The sequence below is a fragment of the Agelaius phoeniceus genome, chromosome 6, assembly GCF_051311805.1.
Source record: "Agelaius phoeniceus isolate bAgePho1 chromosome 6, bAgePho1.hap1, whole genome shotgun sequence".
Lineage (NCBI taxonomy): Eukaryota > Metazoa > Chordata > Aves > Passeriformes > Icteridae > Agelaius > Agelaius phoeniceus.
The window spans coordinates 34,372,278-34,398,446 of record NC_135270.1 but is presented as its reverse complement, the minus strand read 5'-3'; the positions used below and the strand labels follow the sequence as shown (position 1 = coordinate 34,398,446).

Below are 26,169 nucleotides of genomic sequence, written 5' to 3'. Positions count from 1 at the left end.
AAATTGTCAGAATGCATCCAGGGGAGGTTTTCTGTTTAAATTCATAGAAATTGTTCATTGAAAGGCTTAAGTGATGTGAGAGTTTCCAATTTGAAATAAATATTGAATTTTCTATATGAGTTAGAAAAATGCTCTCGAGGACCATTTTTATGATAATTATAATACTTCTGTAATATTCTAGTATTTTTATAGTATTTATGACATTTATATATTGATAGCTTTTATGAAAAATTGAATTTGCCATTTTGGCTTGGAAGAAAGTTCTTGTAGCAGTCATATGCTACTGTTCAGAATGCTTACTATTTACCCTTAAATATAGTTATGTGATTAAATCAACAGAATTGATTGAGAATTACATAAATATACTATAAGTAAGGTATAAATTTGTCTTCTCAGAGGGGAAAAAGAAAGAGCAAGTTACTGTGCATCAAAGAACATTGGAGTTCTTGGAGATGGGAAAATACATTGTAATGTATCTCTATTATTATTATCTCTATATTATCTCTAATAATGATTAAAATATTTTCATGAGAAAGATACCACTGAGATATATAGGGTTACATATAATACTACTGCACAAATAGGTTGATATCCAATACAGTATTGACACTATAATTTGATAAAACTGTTCAATAGTAACTTCAAGACTGAATGCATGTCTTCCCTGCTCTTCTTTTTTGCTGTGTTTATTTGTTTGGTTTAATTTGGTTTGTCTAGTTAGAATCTCTAGAATACAGTGATATGAGGTCTAGACTGAATGTAGGCATTAGGCAAGAAACCTTACAGGATATTTCAGCATTTCATTGTCACAGACATCTTTTCACTAAAAATCCTTTCTTTAGTATTTTTCCTTCTGAGAAGCTAAGAGGCCTCAGAGACAGAATGTAAACAATGGTTATCTGCTGCTGTGGGATGCAACAGGTCTATCTGTGATTGGCCATCTTGGATGTTTATAACTGATGGCCAATCAAGGACCGAGCTATCTCAGGCAGAGTCTGAGAGAGCTGCCTTTGTTATCATTCTTTTCTATTCTATTGTTAGCTTAGCTAGTTTCTGAGAAAACCTTTCCCTTCCATTTCTTTTTAGTATAGTTATAATGTAATATATATACATATCATAAAATAATAAATCAAGCCTTCTGATCATGGAGTCAACATTCTCGTCTCTCCCTTCACCTGAAAACCCCTGTGACCACGGTCACATTTCATTGTTTATTTTAATTTGAACTTAATTAATGTGAGATCTCAGGCGCTATAAAGACAATGAGTGCCATCTATAAATGCTAATATAAATCAATAAAGAGGAGAAGGTTACATGATTTATGTTGGAACTGAGCCACCATGTAATAACTGATGCTCGTTATGGCCTCAACAATGAATGGGAAATCAAAACATTAAATAGTGCAAGCAAGAAGACATCCTATTTTGCAGTGAGCTTAAGATACTCTACTCGTAATTCATTTTTATCCTATTATAAGGTAGGTTAAATCTTCCATTTAAATAGACCTCTTGCCTAAGAAAGGGGCTGCTGGAGTTTGCCCAATGTTTCCATGCCTTTGAGTTGTTGCCAGCTTTGCTTGAAAAATAACAAATGCAGTTGCCAAAAGCTACATGCAATAATATTACTGTTAAAAGAGTACTATAGGTACAAGTTTTAGGTATGTGCTGCTTTTCATATCTATAACAGAGTTTATTATGTTTTTAATACTTTATTTTCATTACCTTATATTAGTAAAATACAACTTCAGAATTGTTTTGCATATCTCTCTTGAAGAATAAAAACAAATAGTTCTACTTTTGAGCATTGATTGGCACATTAGGAAAACATTGAAAGAGTCTCTATGAGTAGGGCTGCATTGACACACTGAAAGCAGGTCTAACATTTCTTCAGAGATTTTATTTATTCTCCTAGTTTCTTCTAATTTTATTTATTCTCCTAATGTCAGCACACATTTTCAGATGAGAATTTACTCTTCCTATCATTTTCTTAATTACTGTATTTTAATTAATTTTGAAGATAAAAGATTTAAAGTCTTTTTTCTCCATACACAAGTTAGCTGAAAAAGAAGAAAAAAGGCAACTGGTGGAACTTCACTGTCTTGGGAAGTGTCCCTGTGTCAGGTGAACCATTCCTCTTTTCTATTATTTGAGTGCATTAAAATGAGATGTCCAAGTCCTCTGCAGATTCTGGAGTGACTGCAATTCAAGCTGTTTTGCATTCCAGAAGGCATTGTCATGGAGATTTATGAGCATGGGATCAAAGCAGACAAGAATGACACCTGTGGTAGAACTATACCTTTGTAAATGAGGGTGTTTTACATCAGTGCCCAGTCTTCTTACCAAATTTGACCCTTTTGAGTAAGAAAAAAATAATAATCACAGGGTGTTTAGAATAAAGGCAGGAGAGCTGTAGATTCCTAGAAGAGAAGATGTGTAGGTCAGTTTTTTGTGTTCGTACCTACCAGTCTGTCCAGTTCCTGAGGAAGCTCCCAGGGAGTCAGGTAGGTGCCAGTTTAATAGTCCAGGAGAACTGAGGTTACAAGATTGTGCAAGCCACCAGAATGATTAACAGTGTATACCATTAAAGTGAGACAGAGGTCGTGGAAATTTACCTAGATCAATACCCAATTCTTAACAAAGGTCAAAGGTATTAACAGGCTCCCCAGGGAAGTGATCAGAGCACCAGCCTGATAGAGTTCAATAAGCACTTGTACAGTGCTCTCAGGTACATGGTGTGATTCTTGTGACTGTCCTGTTCAGGTGGGGAGTTGGACTTTGATGACCCTTGTGGATGCCCTTCAACTCAGAATATTCTGTGATTCTATAGTCTTGCAATTTATGAAATCTGTGTAACTTTTTTGATAAAAGATTCTAATAATGGAAATTTGCCAAGAGCTTGCTTGCAGATACCTTGTCGTAAGAGTAAGCTCACATGATAGTTAAAATGTTTTTGCTTTTTTAAGATTTCATTTTTTGTCACAGTGTACTAGAGGTTATAATATAATTCTAGATATAGCAACTATATCTATATTGAGAACTGTTTCAATCTATACTGTAGATGAAAAAAAATACACTTTTTAATCTTTTCATTGGGTCAAATTTTCAAAGTTTTGTGGTCTTATAGCAATTTATTTTTACTTAACACAGTTTAGAGATATTTACTTTCCTCTTGAGAGAATTTTCCTCCATGATTAGTGTTCGGACTTATTTTGATATCCTTTTGGTAAAATGATTCTCTTTATTTAGACATGAGTGGAACTAACTCTTGACTCAGCTAAAATAAACTTTTGAAGGACAATAACCTCAATGCCACAAATTCAGTCCTACTTGTCTTTGGGTGGACATAGAAGCTCCTTGCCAGCTTTGTTGCACTTGTTCAAGATTGTCTAGTGAGAGTTTCAGAAAATTATCATCACATCTATGGAACTTCATTTCTTTACCAATTTCTGTGATTCTTCTGCTAATGTTGACTGCCTTCATCAAGGGTTGATGTGTTGATAGGTTTCAATACTGCATTTTGAGCTGCAGTGGAATCCGCCCTTGAAACAATAATGTTGAAGATACACGAAGGGTCTGACAATTATTTTCATTAGCCTAAGACTAATAGCTCAAGTCTGAGGTAGGATTTGAACTACAAGGTCTGAACAAACACTCCCACTCTCCCACCTATCAGTCTTCAAACTGTCTGCATAGATCCTGAGCTTTGAGGAGTGTGTTGACTAATAGTGCTTTATACAAATGACCTTTCATATGAAGGAGTTTAACAGGCTGTTGCCCTTCTAGAAATGCTTTTCTGCCTCTTTTAGCTTTTATTTTCCAGCATTCTTTCCTTTCCATGAATGAAAGGATAACTGTTTGGATATGTGAAATGATGATTTATTGTCAGGATCATTATAGTAGTGTTAAAAACAAATAACTCACCAACTGTCTGTTCTCTTAAACATGTGGTATCTGAGTGCTTCAGTGTTCTGTTCAAAGCAGAGACTTTATCTTTGTTCATACAATAAAAAGAGCCCCTTTACATTATTTACTTTAGTTTAGATTACTGTGTTTCCAACTGTCATAAGTATGTCAGAAACACAAGATTAAAACATTATATTTTACTTGCCAAAACAAGTAATAAAAGAATGAATGGGAAATATTCTAGGAATTAAAATATTTGACTTTTTGAATGTAGCTTTTTTAAAGCAACAAAAAGACAAAAAAATAGTGGAAGAATTAAGGGCAGCCTGTTCTCCCTTAGCAGAAAATGATACAGTATTTGTATTTCTGGCAAATTAATTGTAGTTTGCTCAGGCTTTCTATCCTCCTTTTTTTCTCTTGATCTGTGTGGGATGCTTTTTGTAGAATGTCCGGAGTTGGAAGGATGTGGGAAAGGATCACTGAAGTCTATTCCTGATCCTGCACAGAAAACCCCAGGAATCACACCATGTGCCATGTTTCAGGTTTTAGCTGATTGTGTTCAAAGGGTTTGTTTTCCTGCTATGTATTATGAACGACTTTGGAAGAAACACCTGGAAATGCTAATATTGTGTGGTGACAGCAAAATGCTAGAATAAAAGAGGGAAGAAGCTCGGTATCCTGGCAGTTCTGCCGTTCACCAAGTCTGTTATTTCTGTTCTGTCTTTATAATGGACATAAAATATGAGCTGGGAGTATGATGTCAATGCATCCACTTTCAATAATTGATATGATGAATAATCTCCACCTTCTGACACTTTCTGTATCTTCTCACATCTCAGGAAACTTCATTCATCAACCACATTTGAAATGTTTAAGTAATCTCAGTGATGTATGGAGCACTGAAACTCCCTTGTTAGAAATCTATGCTACTAACATTCTATCAAATTAAAAAGCCACTGAGCTCTTGTGCATAAAATTATCATAAATTATCTCTGAAGGTTCATTGCTGTTTGGAATGTTTAATTGCTCACTCAGCTGAACTTCAGCAGCTCAAGATTATTAATCAATTTGTCAGAAGGTTTCTCATAATGTCATCTTTTACACTGTGGTTATATGCAAGAAAAACCCATGTGCAAGACAGTTTTGTGCAGCAAGTCAAAAGTATCCATGCATACCTTTCACAATATTCATTTCATGACAGTATTTATATTTATGACAGTATTTTTCAGTTGTTGATTTCTCACAGAACATAGGAAAATTGTAATTACCTCAGTCTAATTTATCTGGATGGAAAACTAGATTCTCAAAAAGATATTTAAAAGTAAAATGGAGACAGATAATAAAATGGAACTCTTGAATCATTTAATCCTGGCCTACTGTTGATTGTCTTTGCTAGAGCAAATATTTTGCTAACTGCAGTAAAGATGTTTTGAAAATGCCATACCTTAAATGTACATGAACAACATCTTCAGCCAATTTTCTCACCACAGAATACATTTTTGCTTTAAATTAATTTTGCAGGAGAGAATTTGTCTTTGATGTACTAAACAAATTTATTTCATCTTAATTGAAACACATGTCCCATTATTTGCTTTGAATTTTTTTATCTATTTTAAAGGTAATAATTCATCCTTTTTATACAGTTTTCTTTCTTTTTTCACAAATGCAACTGTGTGTAAGACTTATGAGTGTGTTGATGGTAATGTTTATATTTGTAAATTTTTTTATCCAACAATGCTTTTAGGAGCAGCATAGAAGTAGAGGATTCTGCATTTCCTGTTCTAGAGAACTCAAAAGGGTTTTGGAGAAACATGTATAAGACTCTTGAAATCTTAAGCTGAAAAAGTTTCAAAATATAAAGACTGGAAAGATCATGGACATTATCCACTCTTGCTACTCCCTGAATGATCATCATATTATTTCCTATGCATGTGGAAAGATAGAGGGGGAAACCCAACATATAGTTAATAAGTGTCAAGTATCTGTTTGATACTGAGTATTTATGTAGTATATCACACCAAGGTATTTCTACCAAAAACTGAAAATGAAAGAAAATATCAGGTTAGTTTTTTTTGTCAAACTTCTTGCATAAAATTAATATATTGGAATGATAAATATTCTTGTGTGTCTAAAAAGTGGTTCAATTATCAGAAATTTGCTGTGAACTGGCATTAGTATGTTTTTCTTCATGTGTTTTTACTGTATTCCTTCAAAGCCTTTCCTAAAATTTATTATGTCCTTTAGCTGATGATAAAATGGGAAACAAAACAGAAGTAACAAATACATCACATACACTTTCTGACATCTGGGGTTATGAAAGCACATCACAACAAATGTAAAACAAATCCTTGGTACAATTTCATCACCATTACCTATCTCCATTACAACAAAATTTCTAACACCAAGAAATAAGGATTGTCATGATGTTTGGCTTTGATTCAACCCCAAAATGATATGCTGAAGATTGAGCATAAAATCTTCTGAAGAAATAGGAAGAGAAGCCAGATCTTCAGATTCCCAATAATATGTCTTAACACATGAATCCTTCCTTCATCACCCTGCTCAACAGTGATGCCTTACAGATGAACAACTGAGCTGTGATTAAATAGCTTATAGACTTTTCAGCATTTGTATCTTTTTTTTGATCTTTTCATTATACAAGTCTGCCATAGCATATATTAGCACTACAAAAATATAGGAATTAGAAATGCAGAGACAAACATGTTTAAAACGTACTATGTATGCAGCAGATCACAATTTCTGGAAACATTCAGTTCTGTAAGGTCTTTATAGTTCTTCCTTTATCCAACATCAATTTATCCTGTCATTGATTATCCTGTCATTGGATGTGAACATACTATTATGCATGATCCCAAACCTGCACAGACTTGGCTTAAAATACCTCAGAACCACTGAAAACAAGCTCGTCACTAAGAATTGAGGCTGTTACTGTTTCAATGAAAAAAGAAATTGAGGACCAGACAGGAGTTTTGTATATTACAAAGAAGGTTATGCATTTCTGGCCATGTAAGAGAAAATGAAAGTGGAGCTGTAATTAGCTCATCGATAAATCAATAGGATTGAATGATAACTAGCATAGTTTGGATGTCAAGAATCCAGAAGCTTATTATGTGTGTAATAAAATAAAGACCAAGACACATAAGTTAGTGTTCACAGCTTTACCTATGTCTGCTATTTTCTTCTCCTTTCACAACATCATCCCTCTTCTCATTTAATCACGAAAGCTAGATTAACTTCTTTTATCATTCAACCATTTAGAAAAACTCCCTGGTGATTGAATTTCTTTATCATTTATATCAACTTTGAGCCTGAACCAGAAATTCTAGTGATGTAGGTTTTAGTTCCCCCTTGCCCAGAGACAGGTATGTTACAAGTAAAGATTGTTAATGCAGATTTTGTCCTTCCATATGCCAGAACTCCTAAAGTAACACAGGAATGCATGCTTGCATATCAGAAAGTGTGTTAGCCTTTGATGTACTTCTTCCTCAGTACGACTCATTAATTTAATAGCTCGGAACACTCCATTATATTAGTCCAGCTATGACATGTTCTGTAGTGTACCTGCAAAAGGTTATTATGTAATGTTTACTTGAAAAAAAAGCTATATTTAAACATAAGAAGAATTAGAAATAGCATTCTGCTATCTTTTAACATGTAAAAATTTTATGGATCGTGAATTTGTGTACATGTGTACATTTTTGACATAAAAGAGATTATTTATTCTTGAAATGTAAATGCTGAATATCAAATTTTTATTTAGTCATTTATTTCACTGTCCATTTGAGTCAGTTATTATGGATTTGTCCCCATGTATGTCAGAAAGCAATGAATTTAATTAAAAAAGAATAAACAGTGATCACACAAAAATCAGTTTCAAATAACTCAGTTCTCAGTGTCTTTTGAGAAACTATGAATCAATGCATTCTCAGAAGATTCAGAAGAAATTAACTGTGGAGTTGATTTCTAAAGTTTGAACTTCTATGATCCCAGTGACCATTCCAGGCCCTCTTGGAAACTCAGTTTCAAGCAGTAGTTATTTTAGATGTCTAGATTTAACAGAGTTAGCAAATGACGTCTCCTATCATGCTCAAAGTGACTTGACGTAATAGTGAGTAGGCCTCTCAGTTGAATAAATATTACTGGTTTTTTTCCTCTACTGAGAGCCACTGCCCCGTTCTGTCCAGGACAGGGTTAATTTTTGCAGTTGCCAGCAGGGTCATGGCCAGGACCTGGAGTTACTCTTTATCACCTCATGTCATTTCCAGGGGTGGCAGGAACAGTCTCTTCTGTGAAAGAGGCTCCTGCTGGTGAGTAAGAGTGGTGCCAGTTCCAAGACGGCAGGAGTGTCTGGGTAACACCAGCTCCCACTGGAGGGAGCAGTGAGGAAAGCGTGGTGGTCCAGTAGTCTGTTGTTGGGGGTTTCCAGGATGGGCAAGTGTTTATTGTCTCATACCCTCTGTCATTAATATTGCTGCTATGTTTTTTTCTTATCACTATTTCCAGTCAATTGTTCTTATCTCCATCTCATGACCTTTACTTTTTGTGCTTCCAGTTCCTGAGGAGAAAGGTAAAGGCAAGAGAGAGGAGGAGAGGGAGATGAGTAGTGAGTGAGTTTCTGTGTGGTTTGAAATTTCACTGGGAACACTAAACTGAAGAGTACCATTCTTAAACCTTGACTGGCACTAAAGAAGTAGTACACCTTTTAAATCAAATTCCTAGTGCTTTTACACTATTGATTTTTCAAGCTTTTCCTGGAAACCTCTGACATACTAAGCTAAAATTCCTTCTTTACTTTATAATGCATTAAAGATATTCACAAAGAAACAAACTGCAGGAGTAAGTTGCTTAAACACACTGCATGGTAAGGATGAATTAACATGTCTTGAATACAAAAGACCAGATTCATTCAAATCTCCCTGGGTGACATAGGTTATCCAAAAAATGATACAAACATTGCTTCTCTTTTTGGGACAGGCATCTGTCAAACATTACCCTTCTAAAAGCTACAGGGACATTACTTCAGCCATTTCCCATTGACACATCTTTTCTCTTTCATTCCTTTGAAATGCTTTTAGCAGGTTAAAATGGTTATTACTTCATCAGATGTCCTTAGGAGGGAGGGTAGTTGAAAGAATTCTTTGCATATAGACGACTCCTACTGGGTAATAAATCTCATGCCTGAAAGCATGGTTCTTCTGAAGAATGCCCCTAATGATTTGCAAACCTCCTTCAGGAAGATGGTGATGTGAAGGGCGAGCAGACATAGGTAGTTTTATTGCCAACTGCACTCTACCCTGTCTGAAAACATTACAAACAGCAATGTTCATTTACATTATTAAAACCACAGGATTTATCTTTGTGTACTTCTATAATGGCTGTGCAGGCTACCCATACTTTTCTTGATAGCAGGTGGAGTAGTAGTCAGTCATTAATCATTAACATCAGGCTTCTTAGGCAGTTGGAGACATTTCCATTTTAAAAAATAAATATATTGAGTGGACTAGGTTCCTTCCAGAGTCTATGTTTCTTTTGAATAAGATATCCCAACAGGCAGGAATGAAGTGACAGATGGAAGTGCAGAGTTTCTCCATTCTGATCAGGTTCCATTTTGTTTATACCATCTAATTAGCAGGAACAGCATAGATGAATGATTGATTATGTCACCTTCATGGCTTCTGAAACTTCTCTCCTACATATCTGATAATAGTTCACACAAAGGTGGTTCATACCACCAGTAGTGGTGGTAATTCTATCCGTTGAGATCCCAAGCCATCAGAAAGTATAAGTAAACAACAGTGAACTTCATGCAAAACTAATTCTGATAAGAGTCCAACCAGTTGGAATTTATACCATAAAGCTGACGATAGCTGTCGAAATTGAATTAACATGATGGTTAAACAAAAAGACAGAGAGTCTGTGCATATTTGAATTCCAGCTTCCACAGCTAGAAAGAAAGAGTATTGTGCCAGTACCATTTTCTGCACAACTACCAGTGGCAGGCCTTCACCCTTGAACGATTTCTGATATAACCTACAGGTCTGCTGTTCTTTTCTTGCAGTTCGATGTGTTGCACCACCATAAAACTCTATTAGTAATGACCATATGGAATTTTTTGTGATCTCTGATATTCTCTACAAGCTCTCTAAACTCTACAGTGAATAAGAGATTAGATCCTATAAAATGCATAATTTCCTTAATTTTTTTTTTCAGTTACATTTCAATATTTTTGAGAGCAGAAAATTGGCCAGAAGTACTAGCTGGGCAAGTGCTCTGTTGAGTTGTTGACGTTGTTCCACATGATCAGAAATTAGTATGGAAAGACTCCAAGCTTTCCTCTGCTACCATGCCAGTTCAGTGGTACTTTCTTTGATTTTCCCAAGAAATGTTTTCTTTCAGTTAATGTTTATGATTGACTTCACGACCTAAGCAGTACAGATAATGTATTGAAATGTATTCTCCTTGGTTTTGGGTGTTGAGTCTAATTATGTCACCCATGAAAATAAACAATTTTGCTCATGTGGCAGAAATCAATTTTTTATCACTGCAATTCATAACTCCATTTCTTTCAGTTCAAGTTCATTAGGAACCAAATCAAAACAGAAATTCATGTTCATCAGGTTTCAGTTAGCTAAATTTTAAAAACATTGTATTTATCACGGAAATGTATCTATGTGCCAATGAAAGCTTCACAAAATACTACTTGTTTTATTACTTAAGGCATCATTTTGTTATTATTTTTGAACACTGCTGGAAAATTATGCTGTGTGAATCATTCAGTGTCTCACTGTGAGTGCATGTTGGTGGGTTTAGAGGAGAAGTTTATTACAGACACAATAGGCTTTATAATTTTAGGGGGAAAAATTACTGATTGTTACTCAAATATTACACACAAGAACACCAGTCAGTTTTATATGTCCATGTACGTATTTTAATATTATAAGAATTTTGTTTCCACTACCCTTTTCCCTAAAAAGGGCAATATTTGAAAGTGATTAGATTAATGTGTCTAGTAAAAGAAATTATTCCTTTACTTATGTACAGGGCAGAAATGGGCAAGCTTCTCTTACACATAAGTGCTCATACTTGATATCTCAGTCACTTTGGGAGAGACTTCTTTTTATGTTGGTACAGATAGACCTCTCTGTCTTGATAGTCTCAGTCTAATTATAAACTACAGAGCTGATGTAATTTGACACCCTGGATTTCAAATTTGTATTTTTTAGTTTATTTTTTAACAAAATAATAGAAGAGGAGAATGGGAAGCTCAATCACTGATGTGCTTGATCACTGGCACACTGGAATAATATAGAGCAAAATAAAGTTCTAGAACTGTAAAAATAGCTATCTTCACCACTAAGTAATTAATTTTTAAGTGATCTGAAGTTATGATTATATTTATAAGCCTTGACATTTCTTACAGCTGGTTTTTATAGCACTTTATATACCCAAGAAAGATATCCAACTGAAGATGACTGTCAAAAAAAGATGAGCAAAAGGGAAATAATTGTATTCAGTTTAAATTTCTTCTACTATTAGCTAAAGAAATAATTTCTTTAAGACAATTTTAGACTTTCTTTATTTTCAGCTTCTAATCAGACTGCCTATATCACATGGCTAATTTCTTCAATTTGTATCAAGGAAAACAAGTCCTTGGGAAAGAACTGCAGAAGTGCAGTAACAGTCCAAGGCATCTGCAGTGGGTAGATGGAAAGAGATATTGAAACATGAAAGTCCTTAAAAATAAAACTTTCAGTTTAATACAACATAATGTGGCAGCCCATAAATATATTGAACTTGATGAGGTAACCAGAACCTCTTATGTGTTCTCTATTAACACATGAGACAAGCATGGTGTGAAAAAGGCCAGAAAGAAGAAATGGTTTAAGAATGAATTAAGAAATGTGTTTTTTCAAAATGTATAGGTAATATGTAAATAAGGGTAGAATTATGATGATAACTGCTGCTGGATCAAACCTCTCTAAATGCAGTATCCTGACTTGGAGCACATGCCAATGAAAAGCACATTGCAGCCAATGACAATAATAGTGTCAGAAAAAAAGGCTACACGTTAATCATCAGTTTTAGGAAAGTTACAGAGAATTTTAGTTTTCATTATTTATTTTTTTTATTTTTTATTTCAAGTCAACAATTTGTTTTATTAATATTTTCACCTGTAGATTGGATCCATCTTTGTATTAGATTTAATGATTTACAATTTTGTTTTCAAATATCATAATAGCACTGTAAGAATTACAAGATAATTTAGATTACAGAAAAGAAGACTTCTGACATCTATCTTTCCCCATTATATTAAATTTATTTAACGCATAGATGTAGTGAAGTTGTAGGTGAAGTTTTAGGTCTAAATTAGGAAACGGGGCTTCTTCTTTGATCTTTTTTCCTCAAGTAGAAATTTTAAAAATCGCAAATTTTTCTCCTGGGCACAATTAAATTCAAAGTATGCTGCCTTTTTACAACTGTGAGTAAACTTTTAAGCTTGACAGAAAAAGTCATTGCTCCATCCATTTTAGTGCTTTACTTATAAATAGTAAAGTGCATGTTAATTCTGGGTTTTTTAGTATCACAAAGTGCATAGAGATGTAATGAAAACAAAAGACTTCTGAATGTTGTTTGAGCTGCCCATTGATTTACAGCTATGTACTTACTATCTATATTGTTTTACTGTTGCCTTCATCTGACTGATTCCTCCAGGCACAGCCCCAACATAAATATTAACTGCATTAACAGGTTATTACTGTTTTTAAGGGATAAAGTGATAGTGATGAGAAGTAATAGATGTCTAGGCACAATGCATTCTACTGGGAAGTCTGATATTTAATGGTGAAATTCAGCTACCTCAATGCTGAAAGACAACAGCTGAAAACACTTTAAACAGGAATTGAAGATGAGACATAACTGAAAGAATGGACAGAACTACAGGCCAAACAATTGTACTGTTCTTCTGTTCTACCAAAATAAAGCAGCCTATTAGATTTTATTGCCATTGTGGTATTCCCTTTGTAGGCCTGAAAGATAAAAGGCTTCTGGCAATTAAGTCTCTTTTTATCAATTTGATATAACATTTCTTAATAGGGATATGCTATTGATAAATTACACTTTATATATATTCTCCCTATAAAAATTACAAAAATTCCATTACTTAATAATTTGACTTTTACATATATTTGGGTAAGAAGGTGGAGGTTTTTTGTTTCTTGCTATCAGTTTTTGAAAAAGACTTTAACAAATGTCAGTCTGAATTCCTCCTGAAAATACTTTCATTTTGTAGCTTGCACAAGCAGAAGAAAAACAGGAAGCTTCAGGGGTATAGATATAACTGCTAAAAAATTAGTACAGGCTAAGCGTAAACTAATTATATTCAGAGTGAAAAGTAGTTATAGGACTGAGGCAGAATTTCTTAAGAACTTAATTACTGACTTCTGAGGTTTTCCAACAGCACAGATTGACAAACCTGTGTAGAGGTTTCTCAGATAATTGAAGAGTTTGAACAAGACAGAAAATGGCCTGGGCTTTCCTTTTGTATTTTGAAATCAAGTTTTCACTCAAAGAATCAATAACTTTGGTAAACCCAGGAAAAAATAAAGCCCTATGAAACTGGTTCTCTGCTATCAACTGTCAGCTGAGTGTTGGCTGGTTAGTTGTTTTGTTATCTGATCAGTAACTTCATGACAGGAGATAAAACCTCTATTCTTCACCACTAGAAAAAGGCTTCTATTTTTTAGTTGCTGTGGAAAGACAAAGTAGGATTTATCTTACCTAAGTTTAGCCTTCACAAAATGTCAGAATTGCAAATATATCTTCATTAAGCTAAGGTCAGACATACCAGTAAATACTTTGTATGAGTTCTTGGCACAAAGCATTTAGTGACTCAGCTGCAGCAACACTATTGATAGAAGAATCACAGAATTATCTACTCTGAATTTGGGCCTGGCTGCCCTAAGTATCCAGCTGCTAGATGAAGTTTACATTAATAAAATATTTGTCCCTACCCAAGAGCATTCTGAGTGTCCTGTGTAAAGAACTCTGGAAAAATGAAAAGTAGATTTGTTCCTAGCAGGCAGGAAGGAAGTTGTCAGGCAGGAAGAGGATATGGACCTGTTTGCATGCAAGGGTCAGTATTTGGTTGCTGGATATTTCCTCCCTGTCCACACGACAAGAAAACCCTCAGTTTCCTGCACTGGACAAATGGCAGGAAAGGGTGTGAGAGTTATTGAATGACATTATCATCTTATAGCTTCATCAGTGAGGAAGGCTGCTTACTAAAACTGAGAAGCAAAGAACTGAATTTCTAGACCAGATATAAGCAACTGAAATTGTTGAGGGGTTCTTACTTAATTTCATTAAATGAATTTAGTTAACATGCTGTGCCATTCTTTTCCATAAGTTCATTAGTATTTTCCATCTTTTTATTCATCAAATGACTTAAACTGTGTATGGAATATACCTGAAGAATTGGAAATATCTACAGAAACAAACCTTAATGACTCTATTTCAAGCAGGACTTGAAAGACTTCAAAAGCTAGCATTTTTAAGGAGCAGCTTCTTTGGTACTCATTTGTTTGTTGCTTTTGGATTTTTTTAAACTAAAACTGGTAAGACATTGAAGACTGGCAAACATCTGCTCCATCAGATTATGTACAGGGCAGAAATGCTTGTGTGATCATAGAGTTCACCAGCCAATAAATAAAACCTGACCCTGGAAATATTCAATCTCATGTTAAATACAAACTTGACTCATTCTACTCAGGCCAGAGAGGTTATTTGGGCAAGACAATTTTTTGACCTAAACCTGTTAAGTTTAGTGATTAAGCTATCCCTCATGATTAATTTATTTGTGAATTTTTTTTTTTTGCAGAATTTGGTTCACAGTCCTTTTGTTTACCCTTTTCTGAAACCTTATCCTTTTCCACATACTTACTAAAAAAACACATTCAGCTGTAGATACAAACTCAAAATTTTACAGAATAGGTTTGTAGAACAAATCAGCAGAGCCCCAAACTAGTCCAGGTCTATTACTTTATTCTAGGCTTTCTAAACACACCATATATGAGTGGTGGGAATATATATGGAACATGAAGTTATACATCTGATTTGAATTGCTGCATGCAAAAGACTGTGCAAGCTAGTATCTATTTTATAGCATTTAATTAAAAAAAAATATAACTTAATAGAACAATTTCTGTGTGCTACTGGAGAGACATTTGTGCTTACTGAGTGCTAGATTTGAAATTCTGTATGGATTGGCTGTGGGACACAGCACAGTAAATTCCATAAATGCATTTTTTTCACACACACATGTGCACACATACGTGTATTTATTGCATTAATCTACATAATGGCAAACAGACTTCAGAAAATTATAGGAGGGATCATTCATCTATAGCAGATGAGGCACAGCAAAAACATGATGAATTGGTTTGTAGGCCCTGAACTGCAGGGACATAAATAAAGTATCCTCTGGGCTACACTGGGGATCCACTTCAAAAAATGGAAAAAAAAGAGAAAAAGATGATGGAACAAAATTTATTCCTTTCTTTGTTGTTTGGTGCAGAGTTTTCTTTGACATGTACCATTTAACTGAGAAATGTTCCTGTGCAGTCATAACTTTTAATGTGTACAGTATGATAAACATTGCATTTGGACCACTTCATCACTTCCACCACTACTGCAATAATAAACAAGTTTTCTTCAGTTATTTTATAGTAATTAGTCTAATGTCACATGCAGTTTACTTTTACATATAGGGCAAATATAATTTATATTCCTAGAGAATCTTAAATATTGATAACATGATGTATGATGGAGTTATTTCACTGGATAATATTAAGAAGATATCTGTGTCCTTTTTTATTATCAATGCCATTGTATGATATCATGGCCCTTTATGCCACAAGCACACTAGGCAAGCCAGTTAATAAGAATTTAATTTATGGCACAAATCTTTCACAGCATAGAAATTCCCTGAACCTCATCACACTTAACTGCTATATTCAGGATAAATTAACTGTGTCCTTAGATTAATAAACAGAAAACTCTATGTAAATTAGATATATATTACTATCTATGAGAATGCAATAGCACAGGTGTTCTTTCATTCAGGTGTAAATCCCCATGGAGAGAATTAATCCTGAAGACCTTCAGAGAAAAGAGAGAACCTGAGAATGGAAGGAGAACTCTCTTCCTCTTTTACTTACCATCTTAAGTCATATCACAGCCATATTTCCTCCCCACCCTCACAAATCCAGTGGATAAACAGAAGATCTGGTATATCAAAGAGGCAGTAGCTGAACACAATCATTGCAGCTTTAAACTTGCACATGCTTCCTTTTGATGCTGATAGCCTTCAAAGCTTCAGAGAGAGGCACAATGTTATCTTGACTGCTACTCTGAAAATTTAACGTGGCTTTTTCATACTGGCTTGATAGGAAAGAGTATAGCAGGTGTGAAAAAGAATCTTCCCAATCAAAATCAAGGTAATCCCTGCAGCAAGCCCTGAATCTTTGGAAACCAACATAATTCACATCAATTTTGTGTTCTGACTCAAGTAGGGAGGTAACTGTGTCTTCTCAGACTAAGCTGTGATCACAGTGATTATGTGAACTCTTCCTGGGGCCTAAGGACAATGACTAAGAAGGAAAAGCATACAAACAAGCAAACCAAAACATCTTTAAAGCAGAAAAGATTGACATGTAATGACATAGTCTGAAGAGAACAATACCATCACGACAACTAGAAAGAGAAGAGAGTCAACCACATTACAGAACAAATTTGCAGACCAGAAGAGGAAAAACTTGGCCTTCTGGAAAAAAATGTAAAACTCCCCAGGAAATGAGTAATTCATGGCTCCTTTTTTTCCAGGGTAGTACCTTGAACTTTATGAACCTCATATTGTTAGAGCTGTGAGCAAAATCTTGAGCTTATCAAGTGTTAACATCACAACATGTTAATACTGATTACTGAAAAAAAAAGGTACAGCAGTGAAAAAGCCCAGTTTTCTTCATAATGCGACCACTCATTAGTTAAGTAAAATGTTTTGTGCTTTCAATTTGCTTTCCCACAAAAACTAAGTTCTCCTCATTTACTCTGTCCTTTTCTTCATAAAGCATCTAAATATTTCTATTCTGATAATGAAGAAACTGGGAAACAGAGACTTCTTCTACAGAAGTACAGTCATTTTGAATGTTGCAAACTAGGCTGAGAACCCAAGCTCCCTCATTTCTAGTAAAACAGTGTATCCAGTGGACCACATTTCTTCCTATAGCTGACACTGTGCACAGCTGCTATACAATGTCAGTTGGGGTTTTATTTTTCATTCGTTTGCACGCCATCTGTCCTGTGAGTAAAAAACAAGAAGCTATTTAAACATTCCTCTCCACTGATCTCTTTCCTTCCTTCCGTCCGCCAATAGGCTGGGGAGCAGAATGGTTTTGTAAATTACAGTTTACATAGATACATGGATATACATATAGCTGAAGACAATGCCACCTAAGAGTCCCACAACAACTTTAAAAAGAATGCTTTTTTCACCTTTTCCCAGAAAAATACTTTCAGGTTAGGAAAACAATAATGACATTCCTAATCTCCTGAGTAGGGAAGTTATTGAAGCCATTACATAATATCACATTGTTATATATGTACTCATGGAACATGTCCCTTTCTTTTTCTTCCCATACCCTCTCCTCCTCTTTTTCCTCCCTCGCTCCCTATTTATGTGTGCATGTCTCTCTCCATTACTGTTCTTCTCCCTCTTGGTAACCACATTTACTTTTTTGAGTCAATGAACTGCACATAATATTTGCAAAACAGCTATTGAATCACATATATCTGTCCCCTTGCCACTGCAGCATATACCTGTAATCCCCAGGTAGCAAATATATCGGGTATTATAAAGAAGCTGAGCTTAATCTTGGGCCTTAGTCAGACAAGCCCTGACCATTCTTATTATGACAATTTGTATATTATCACACCTGTCTGCATGTCTTCTATTCCTGAAGAAGATTTAGGAATGAAGATGTTGATAAAGGAGATATATGCCCATGCCTTAGCATAGCCATCAGAGAAAATAGTTAAGATGACACAGGCTCAGCTGTGGATACATGCTGCTTTTTGCTAAATCTTCCATAGGGCTGTAAGTTAAAGCAAAAAACAGAGCAGTCATCTGTGGGTAAAATCTTACAGTAGTGCAGAAAGATCTGCCAAAGCCCATCTGTTGAAGCTCTTCATCATATGCTTTGGGTTTATGCTTCCTCCTGCTGTGCACAGGCAGCTCTCAGAAGATTGAGGGAAAGCCAAGGACACCACCAGGCAGGTGCAAGGTACAAATCTGGATGAACACTAAATGTGCATTGGGCACAGCCTAGTGTATTGCAGGAGCAGGGCTTTCAAAATTTTCAGGTACTCAGTGAGTACTTTAAAGAGTAGGGGTAGATGGGTGCAGCCAAAAGGAAAATGGTTACAGTTGAGTATTCCTAGAGAGACTATGAGGGTGCTCTAACCCATTGATACTGGACATCTCTTGGGAGCTATTGACATAGGAGATTTCCCTTTGTTTTAGCAAGATAATAAGTTTTCAGTACGTCCTTGTCCAAAAACTGTCTTCTACTTTTTAACTTGATCCCTGCTTTTTATTGAAAATATGCAGCTTTTGCTGGATACCTGGAAAAAACTGGTTTTCTACAAGCATTTAGGTTTAAAATGAGTTTGTGCTTACATTTAAAGGGGAGAAAAAGGTTTCTACTTGTGCTGAGTATGTTTAAATTTGTCATCTTCTAAAAGACATTTATGTCGTATGCTCAAAAAACCTGTTATCGATCTATGCTCGATAGAGGTTTACATTACCAGTGACTGATTTTCAGGAAGCTGAACCCCTGCAGCTTCTATTGACTTTAACTGTCTCTCTGACTAGTCAGAAGTCCTGTATACTCTACTCCTATGATATATTAGACCAGTGTATTTATAAAATTGGTCTTGTCATAGGCAGGAAAATAATAAGTCATGCTCCTTGCTACATATCAAACCCTCATGACTCTTGATTTCCCTTAGGAATCATGTAGTTCATGTTAACAGTTCTCACATATTCTTTGGCAGTGGGAATATGGAGTACCTCTTTAGTCTTCTGAGTTCTAGCTTTTTTCTTCATTAAGGGGAAAGAGACCTTCTGGTTTTCTTCAAATATAGCATGATGTACATCAAACATATCTTTCAGGTATTGGTGTCAAACCCCCAGTACTAACAGGCAATGTAATTAGTATTGCTGTGAATTATCAGAAGATATCGGTTATTCCAGTTTATCACATTCACTTTTAACTGACTGTGTGATGTGCTGAATCTAAGAGAAATACCTGTTGTTAGTTGTTATGCAAACATTTTTTTTACCTTTTGAACACATACTTTATTGTAATGTCCAATATCTAGGTTCAGATTTCTTCTGGCAAGCAGCTCCAATTTATTAAAATAGAAACACTGCATATGATGAGAACTTTTCAGAACTTGTAAAACATTTTGTAATTTTTTTCTGGCTTTTACAAATACTTTTAGTTGTGAACAGCAACCACCATGAACATTTAAAGGAAAGTAAATCTTTTTGGTTTTTTTGGATATTTTTCACAGTACATTCTCCAACAACTTTATCTTCACAAAGTTATGTCAATACCTTCAGCCAAAACATAAGGCTTTCATCCAATTTGTATGCTGATCTCCAAAGAGAAAATTTTTGGCTGACAGGGAAGAGGATTTAGGCTCTCCAAACTTTGCTTGTCTGGAAAATTGTACTATAGGGAAACAGTCTAGACAAGCAAACCCCTCTTGCCAGGACTGATTTTTCTTCCCAGGCTCTACATGTGGTCTTTTCTCTATTTCCCATTTTTGAGTATTTAATTTTTCTTTCGTGTCAAGTGACTATGTGTAATTTTTTTTGTCCATCTCCATCTTTCTCTGAGTATGGCATCTGGGAGACCATGACTTGTGCTATCAATCTCACTTTTTGAGAGCTTTTTACAATATACTTAATCCTTTTCTTTCATTTCTAGATTAAATGGGCAAATTTGTGCTTCATCTCCTTCAAGGGTGAATATACTGCAGAGGAAACCTCCCAAGATAAATTATAACTGAATCATTTCAGCTTAGCTGCTAGAGGTTTGGGTGGTCCTGTGGTTTGCAGGTCAAGATATTAGCACATCCTCAGCATGATAAGAGATGCACAAACAGCTACACCCATTCTGTCAAGGGATGATTCATTTTACAGAGGGGAGGGGATGTTTCCGTAGCTGTCCTGCTGAGGGGATGTACAACAGAAAAGCCTATTTAATCACTCACCATGGGCACTTCCATGGAAGTCCTAAGAGTGGAAGTTTCAGGAGGGACATCTGAATCAGTGTGTCCCCTGGCTGCCCTGCCTACATCCCTTTGCACTTGATGCTCTTTGGGGCCTGTGCTAGCACTTTCTAGTCTCTCAGGGTTATGGGTTGTAAGGGATTTCTGCTGCTGAAGGCCTTCTCAGGGAAAGCTCCTTTCACTTCCAGCTCTCAGATGTTTGGCACAATCCCAAGAAGAGTATGGTTCCCCTGCTAATTAGTGGATGTTCAGATATTACATGTCCTGTTTACTGTGTGCCCAATTCTTGATGAACCAATGAATACAAATGATGGCAAAAATACAGTGGAGATGTGACAAGGATAATTCCCTTGATGAAGACTTGACAGATATGTAAAGAACTTAAAACCATGAAATTTAAAATAATTAGGCTCTTTGATTAAACAAACAATCAATCAAATTGCTCTTTTATTTTGTTGTTCTTATTTTTTCAAAAATAGCACTTTTGAAACAGCAGCTTGTTCGGGGTGTCGTAGCCCTACCAATAGCATACATCAAAGAGTGTTTCAATAGGGCTAGTTAGTGCAATATTGCAATTGAAAGGCCAGAAATTTTAAAGACTGACAAAGAAATTATCATTAAAAAGCACAATGACACTTAGGCTACCAACAAATTTCAAGGTGACAGTGTCAAATCTTTACCTTCTTCCAGCTCTTTGTTTTTCTGTTCATTCCACATCACAGACCCACTATGGCAATATTGAATGAGTTAAGTCAGAGCTCATACAGACGTGAATGAGCTACAATCTACAGCTTGTGGGTCATCTGCCCTCTAAATCCCATGATCTGCTTTTAAACATAGATAAATAGAGGAGAGAAAAACTGAGGACTATTCACTTGTAACAGCATTCCTTCCATTACAAGGGCAAACGTAGAGATAGAATCAACACTGCTTTTAGAAGGCACAGAATGTTATTAACTTTTATTGCTAACTTTTGGGTCACTGCTGGAAAAAGTAGTGACTAGGTCATTAATTTATAATTTTGGCAGAGACTTCTGGGGCTATTGTCTATGTTAACTGTGACCTGTGGCTTCTGTTCTCTTCACAGTGAGTCTCCCACAAAAGGAAAGTTGTGACTGTGAGGAATCTGCCTAGGAGCCATGAGTCTTTAGAGGTAAGTCTTCCTTTGTATACTTTTATAAGGAAAGCTGAAAATCTGGTCCCTTAACAAAAGCTCCATCCTGTTCTAAAGCAATTTCTTAGGCACACAGACTGTGTGTGAAGCTGACTCAAGTTTCAGTGATTTTTTTTTCTTGCTGAAAAATAAACAAACTTTAGGATCAGCATTTAGGATCAGGTTGCTGATCTCAAAGCAACTATTCATTTTCATTTTGAAAATTCTCTATTTTACTTTGTTAAATTTTATACTTGAAATGTTTGTGCAACTGATTTCTAAAATGAAAAAGGAAATCACAGCCTCTGTGATCACAGAAAGTGTGGAGGGTTCAGAGCAAAAATACTGTATGAAATGGGAGAAATACTTTGACTCAGAGAGCCATTTCACCAACTCCATAGTTCTCAAAAAAGACAAACCTATCAATGGAGGAGCCATGAACTTTCACATTTAGCACAAAAACAAAGGGTGTCATTTTTTCATGCTGTGTAAACGGCATAGAAAAAGGTAGGGAAGGGATACAACTACTACCATAATGATGTTTATAGCAGAAAACCTTTGCAACTTTATGATCAGACACACAGGTAACAAAGATAATTCAGTCAGCTCTTTGGCTGTGAACTTTAACCAAGTCTTGTGTGATCAGAGCTAGGATTTGAATCTCGCCACTGAGAGAGTGCAGACAAGATACAATCTGTTTCTAGTGTTAGTGATTTCTGATTAGGTTACATTATTGTGATCCCTGTAGGACCAAGTTTTCACACCTGACTAGATCTGACAGTCTTCCAGGCAGACCATATATCCCTCAAGAGAAAGAGGCAGCCTTGTGGCTATGACAAAGCAGTACTGCCCTAGGGGAGTTCTGCAGATCCAGATCCAGAGAAAGTTATGTGTTCAGCCAGGGATATACTGTTCCTGGGATGGGATGAAACTGCTTATTGCTTTAGTGCCAAGTCTATTGAAAATAGTGTAAAAGTTAGTATAATTGAAGAAACAGTACTCTTCTGATATGTACTCTCCTTCCTTGAGTCATTTTTTGTTTTGGAAGCTCATTTGCTTCCCATTTTGGCTTTCTACTGTCTTTGCACTACCTGCATGGGTAGTGACTAGAGCATGTCCTCACTGTTTTCTTATGCCCATGTCAGATTTTATAGCCACTAGTTAAAAAACTGCAAAGAAGTGTTAAAAAAATTATTAAACATAAGAGGAAATCCTTATTCCTGTGAATGAACAGGGAGGATGAAAAACAGATCTCTCCACTATGACCATTTTTCCCACTGGAATCTTCAGAGATTTCTTCAGAGACCTGTGGTTTTTGGAAGCACAAATCTTTCTTGGTCAACTTGAATTGACAAAATTCTATGTAAAAAATCTCAGATAATTATAAAAATGTGACTGTGTTGTAGCACTAAGCATTTCTAAAACAATGTTCACTAGTTCTGACAGTGTTTTCATCTCTAAATGCTGGGCGTGCTTTCAGGGCAAAGTAGAGTAAGCAAGGCTATAGCCTGCAGGGGCTGCTGTCATGCAAGAATAATTATACTAGGATGGAACAAACAATCAAACTGTAAGGACAGATGTTGTTTGGTTTTGTTTTATGTTAAGGGCTAAGTTTATGTTCCACATTAACAGAAACAGTATCTTTTTGTGGAAGTCTTGGGATACTTTCCAGAACTGATTAAGAACTAAGGCATATACTTTTCAACATGTTGGGATCTCCTATCTGAGAGGATGTCCTGTTTACATTTTGTGCTTTAGCTAAGTAAGTATGCTGCATAAGTGCTCCAGAAATGAGGTGAAATATAAGAGGGAAAGATGGCTCAAAATGGATTTTCACACAGGTTTGAAAAATGACACTTGCATGACCTCTGTCATCAAACCATTTGGGATTAGTCCTACAAAGGTATATTTTTAATGAGAATAGGCACTCAGAAGGCATAGACCTTGACATGCATGGAATGTATTTCAGGGGTTTTAAAACTTTTTTCTTCCTCTTTTTGGAAAGAAAATAAAGAGCAGCTGATAATGTGGCTCATAGCCAGTCTCATTTTATGAAATGACCTGTGTAGGTAACCAAACACTGATAAATCTAAAACTAGCATAAAGCAGCATTTAGGAATTACAAAACTAATACAGCAAAAGCAATAGCTGCTCATTTTTACCAGCCCTTTATCATTTAAAGTCTTTATGAGAATGGCAGTATACTACACAGTACTTACACTATATTACATGAAAGGCAACAGAAAATCAAATTCACTTTTTTAAGGTTGAAATTAATTTTTTTTTGCATGGGACTGGCTTTTTTTTTTCTTTGGTGGAGGACTGAAACTTGAAATAGGAAGACAAAGTGGCAAATTCCAAAACCAAAATAATTTCAATTTTAAACACTGGAAAAGCATAGCAGACTAATGGGAAACTACCTAAAGGAATATAATAGTAAATATCATATGTAGTGCTTCTGCACACCCACAGCTTAACTGCTGTCAAGTTTTGGTACAATTCCAGGAAAAAGAAAAAATTTAAGGCACAGTTTGATAAAGTGTTAATTTTTAAATGTGTATAGGGAGTTTTTCAACCCTGTCCAAAGGATACTGATGGGCACACTTCTGTTCTCACTGTGACCTCCTGAAGCTAACTAAAATTAACAAATCTTCATTTCACCAGCCGGGACTAACCCTCTCTCTCTGTATATAGATAGATAGATAGATGCAAATCTTTTAAAAATTCTTTATATTAGGAATGATATCGAGGGCCAAAGGCTGAAATTGTTATCCATCTGGGTTTCCTCTTGACCTGATGCTTCTTGCATTCACTTTAGTAGTGTAGTATCTTAAAAGTCCTTGTGTACAATTGCATGCAAAATGAAGTCCATTAACATGAAACAGTTTGAGGTCTGAATAATATGAAAAAAAGACTTTTCCTGGGAATTTGCCCAAAAGAATAGGTGATGGAACTGCTTCAAATAATAACTTCAGTGTATCTATTATAGACAAAGAACCCTTCTGACATGAGATTCACATTTATTTCTAATAAAAAATTTTAGAAATCGTGATCTCTCTCTCTGAGCCTTTATGTGGAACTTATCATCTCTGCTTCTGAGAAAATGAGAATAGTTCATTGTATATACTATGAGGTCTGCCAGTGTTATCTCTGAAATATGGGAACTAGTGGTGTAATAAAATGTACTGCAGAACTCTGAAAGCCCTTGATTCTATATTTACATCTCTGAACAAGCTCACTTTGACTCATAGCTCCTTAATTAGAGGCATAGTCGTTTTTCTTTTCTGTAGGGCATTTTTTTACCCTCACAATACAAGCATACATTTGGTAACTAATACCAGCAATTAGCCTCATCTGCTATGTAAATGAGTGTAATTGCAATTAAATACTTTAGTGGGCCCGAAGGGAAAACATGCAATCATTACAAAGTAAGTAGGAGTACATGGTAAAAGGACTTTTAGGAATGCTAGAAGTGGTTTTTTTCCCTGTGGTGTCTATGGTCCTTTCCATTATTATTTATTTCTTCAGGAGTTTAGAACCTGGTTCAAAGGATAATTTTGCTCTCTTTCATTGAGAGCTGTGAAAACTGCAGAAGAATGACATATTTTATGAAGAAAAGAGAAATTATCTCCAGGGTGTTCACAGGATTTTGTGGTGAACATCTGAGCATCACAAAACAGGATACCAAAACAACAGTGGAAAGTTCCTGGATTGGGTTTATTGTCAAAGATTTGTTGAAATCAATGGCTGTGACAGTTTTACACTAACTAAATAACTGTGTCACTGAATATGTCTAGATTATTCTCTGTCTTCCAAAAGAGCTGTCACTAGCATACTGTAGGCAGCCTGTCTGGATGGTATTTGATGGTATACTAAACACAGCATAGATATACCAGCATCATGCTGCTGAGCTTGGCCTCAGTGTTTGAACAAACTGCAAATCTAATTTTGAGCATGTCCTCCTAAAAGCTAATAGTGATGCGTTGTCAGATATAACTCAATAGTATAATTATGATTCACAATTCTCATTTGCATAAGGTTTATAAGTAATTTTGCTTCTTTGTCAATAAGTTTCCAGTGCAAAATCTGCCCTTTGAAGTTTAATTATATTTCTCTAATTTCTTCCATTAGTTCATGGAAGGTAACATAACTATGTGTTAAACCTGGGTTGCCTGAAATTTCCTAAAGACTTGCGGTGAAGCATATGTATTTATTGTGTGCAAATATCTGGAGAGTGGAGGAAGCCTAACCAGAACACTACAGAAATGATTCATCTCCTAAGCAGTGTTTCACTGCCCTTTCTTATAGACCATCACTGAGTTACTCATTCTGGCATTAAAAGTTCTAAGGGTACCCAGAGATATTTCCATGAGCTTTAATTTTATCACTGCATTTATAAAAGAAAATTAAAATTTTGCTAATAAGACATTCTGAGCTGCTATTTTGTTAATAAATTATTTTATATGTTAAATTTTCACCAAATTTAAGCATTGTAGATGTTTATCCTTATTGCATCTTGAAAAGATGACTGGGAAGGAGTTACAACTCATTTTTATCTTAAAAATATCATACACAATAAATATATTCATGGCCTGAAATCGCTTTTTTTTCCCTTTTCCTTTTTTTTTTAATAAGCCATTATTCCTTGATTTAAATAAAGGTCTGTATTTCTGATTTAGGACATCTGTTAGGAAGCACCAAGGGCAGGTGTTGCTCCCTAGGGGAGGGTGGCCAGGAGCC

At 35.5% G+C, this 26,169-nt stretch overlaps 1 long non-coding RNA gene across 1 annotated transcript in view; it reads left to right on the top strand.

Annotated features, from left to right (window-relative positions):
• LOC129121101 (uncharacterized) overlaps window positions 1-26,169 on the top strand; it is a 221,037-nt gene that overhangs the window by 42,515 nt on the left and 152,353 nt on the right. Inside the window, exon 6 of the long non-coding RNA XR_013182816.1 lies at window positions 21,364-21,429. This is a non-coding gene — a long non-coding RNA (uncharacterized LOC129121101). The remainder of the gene's footprint in view (window positions 1-21,363; window positions 21,430-26,169) is intronic.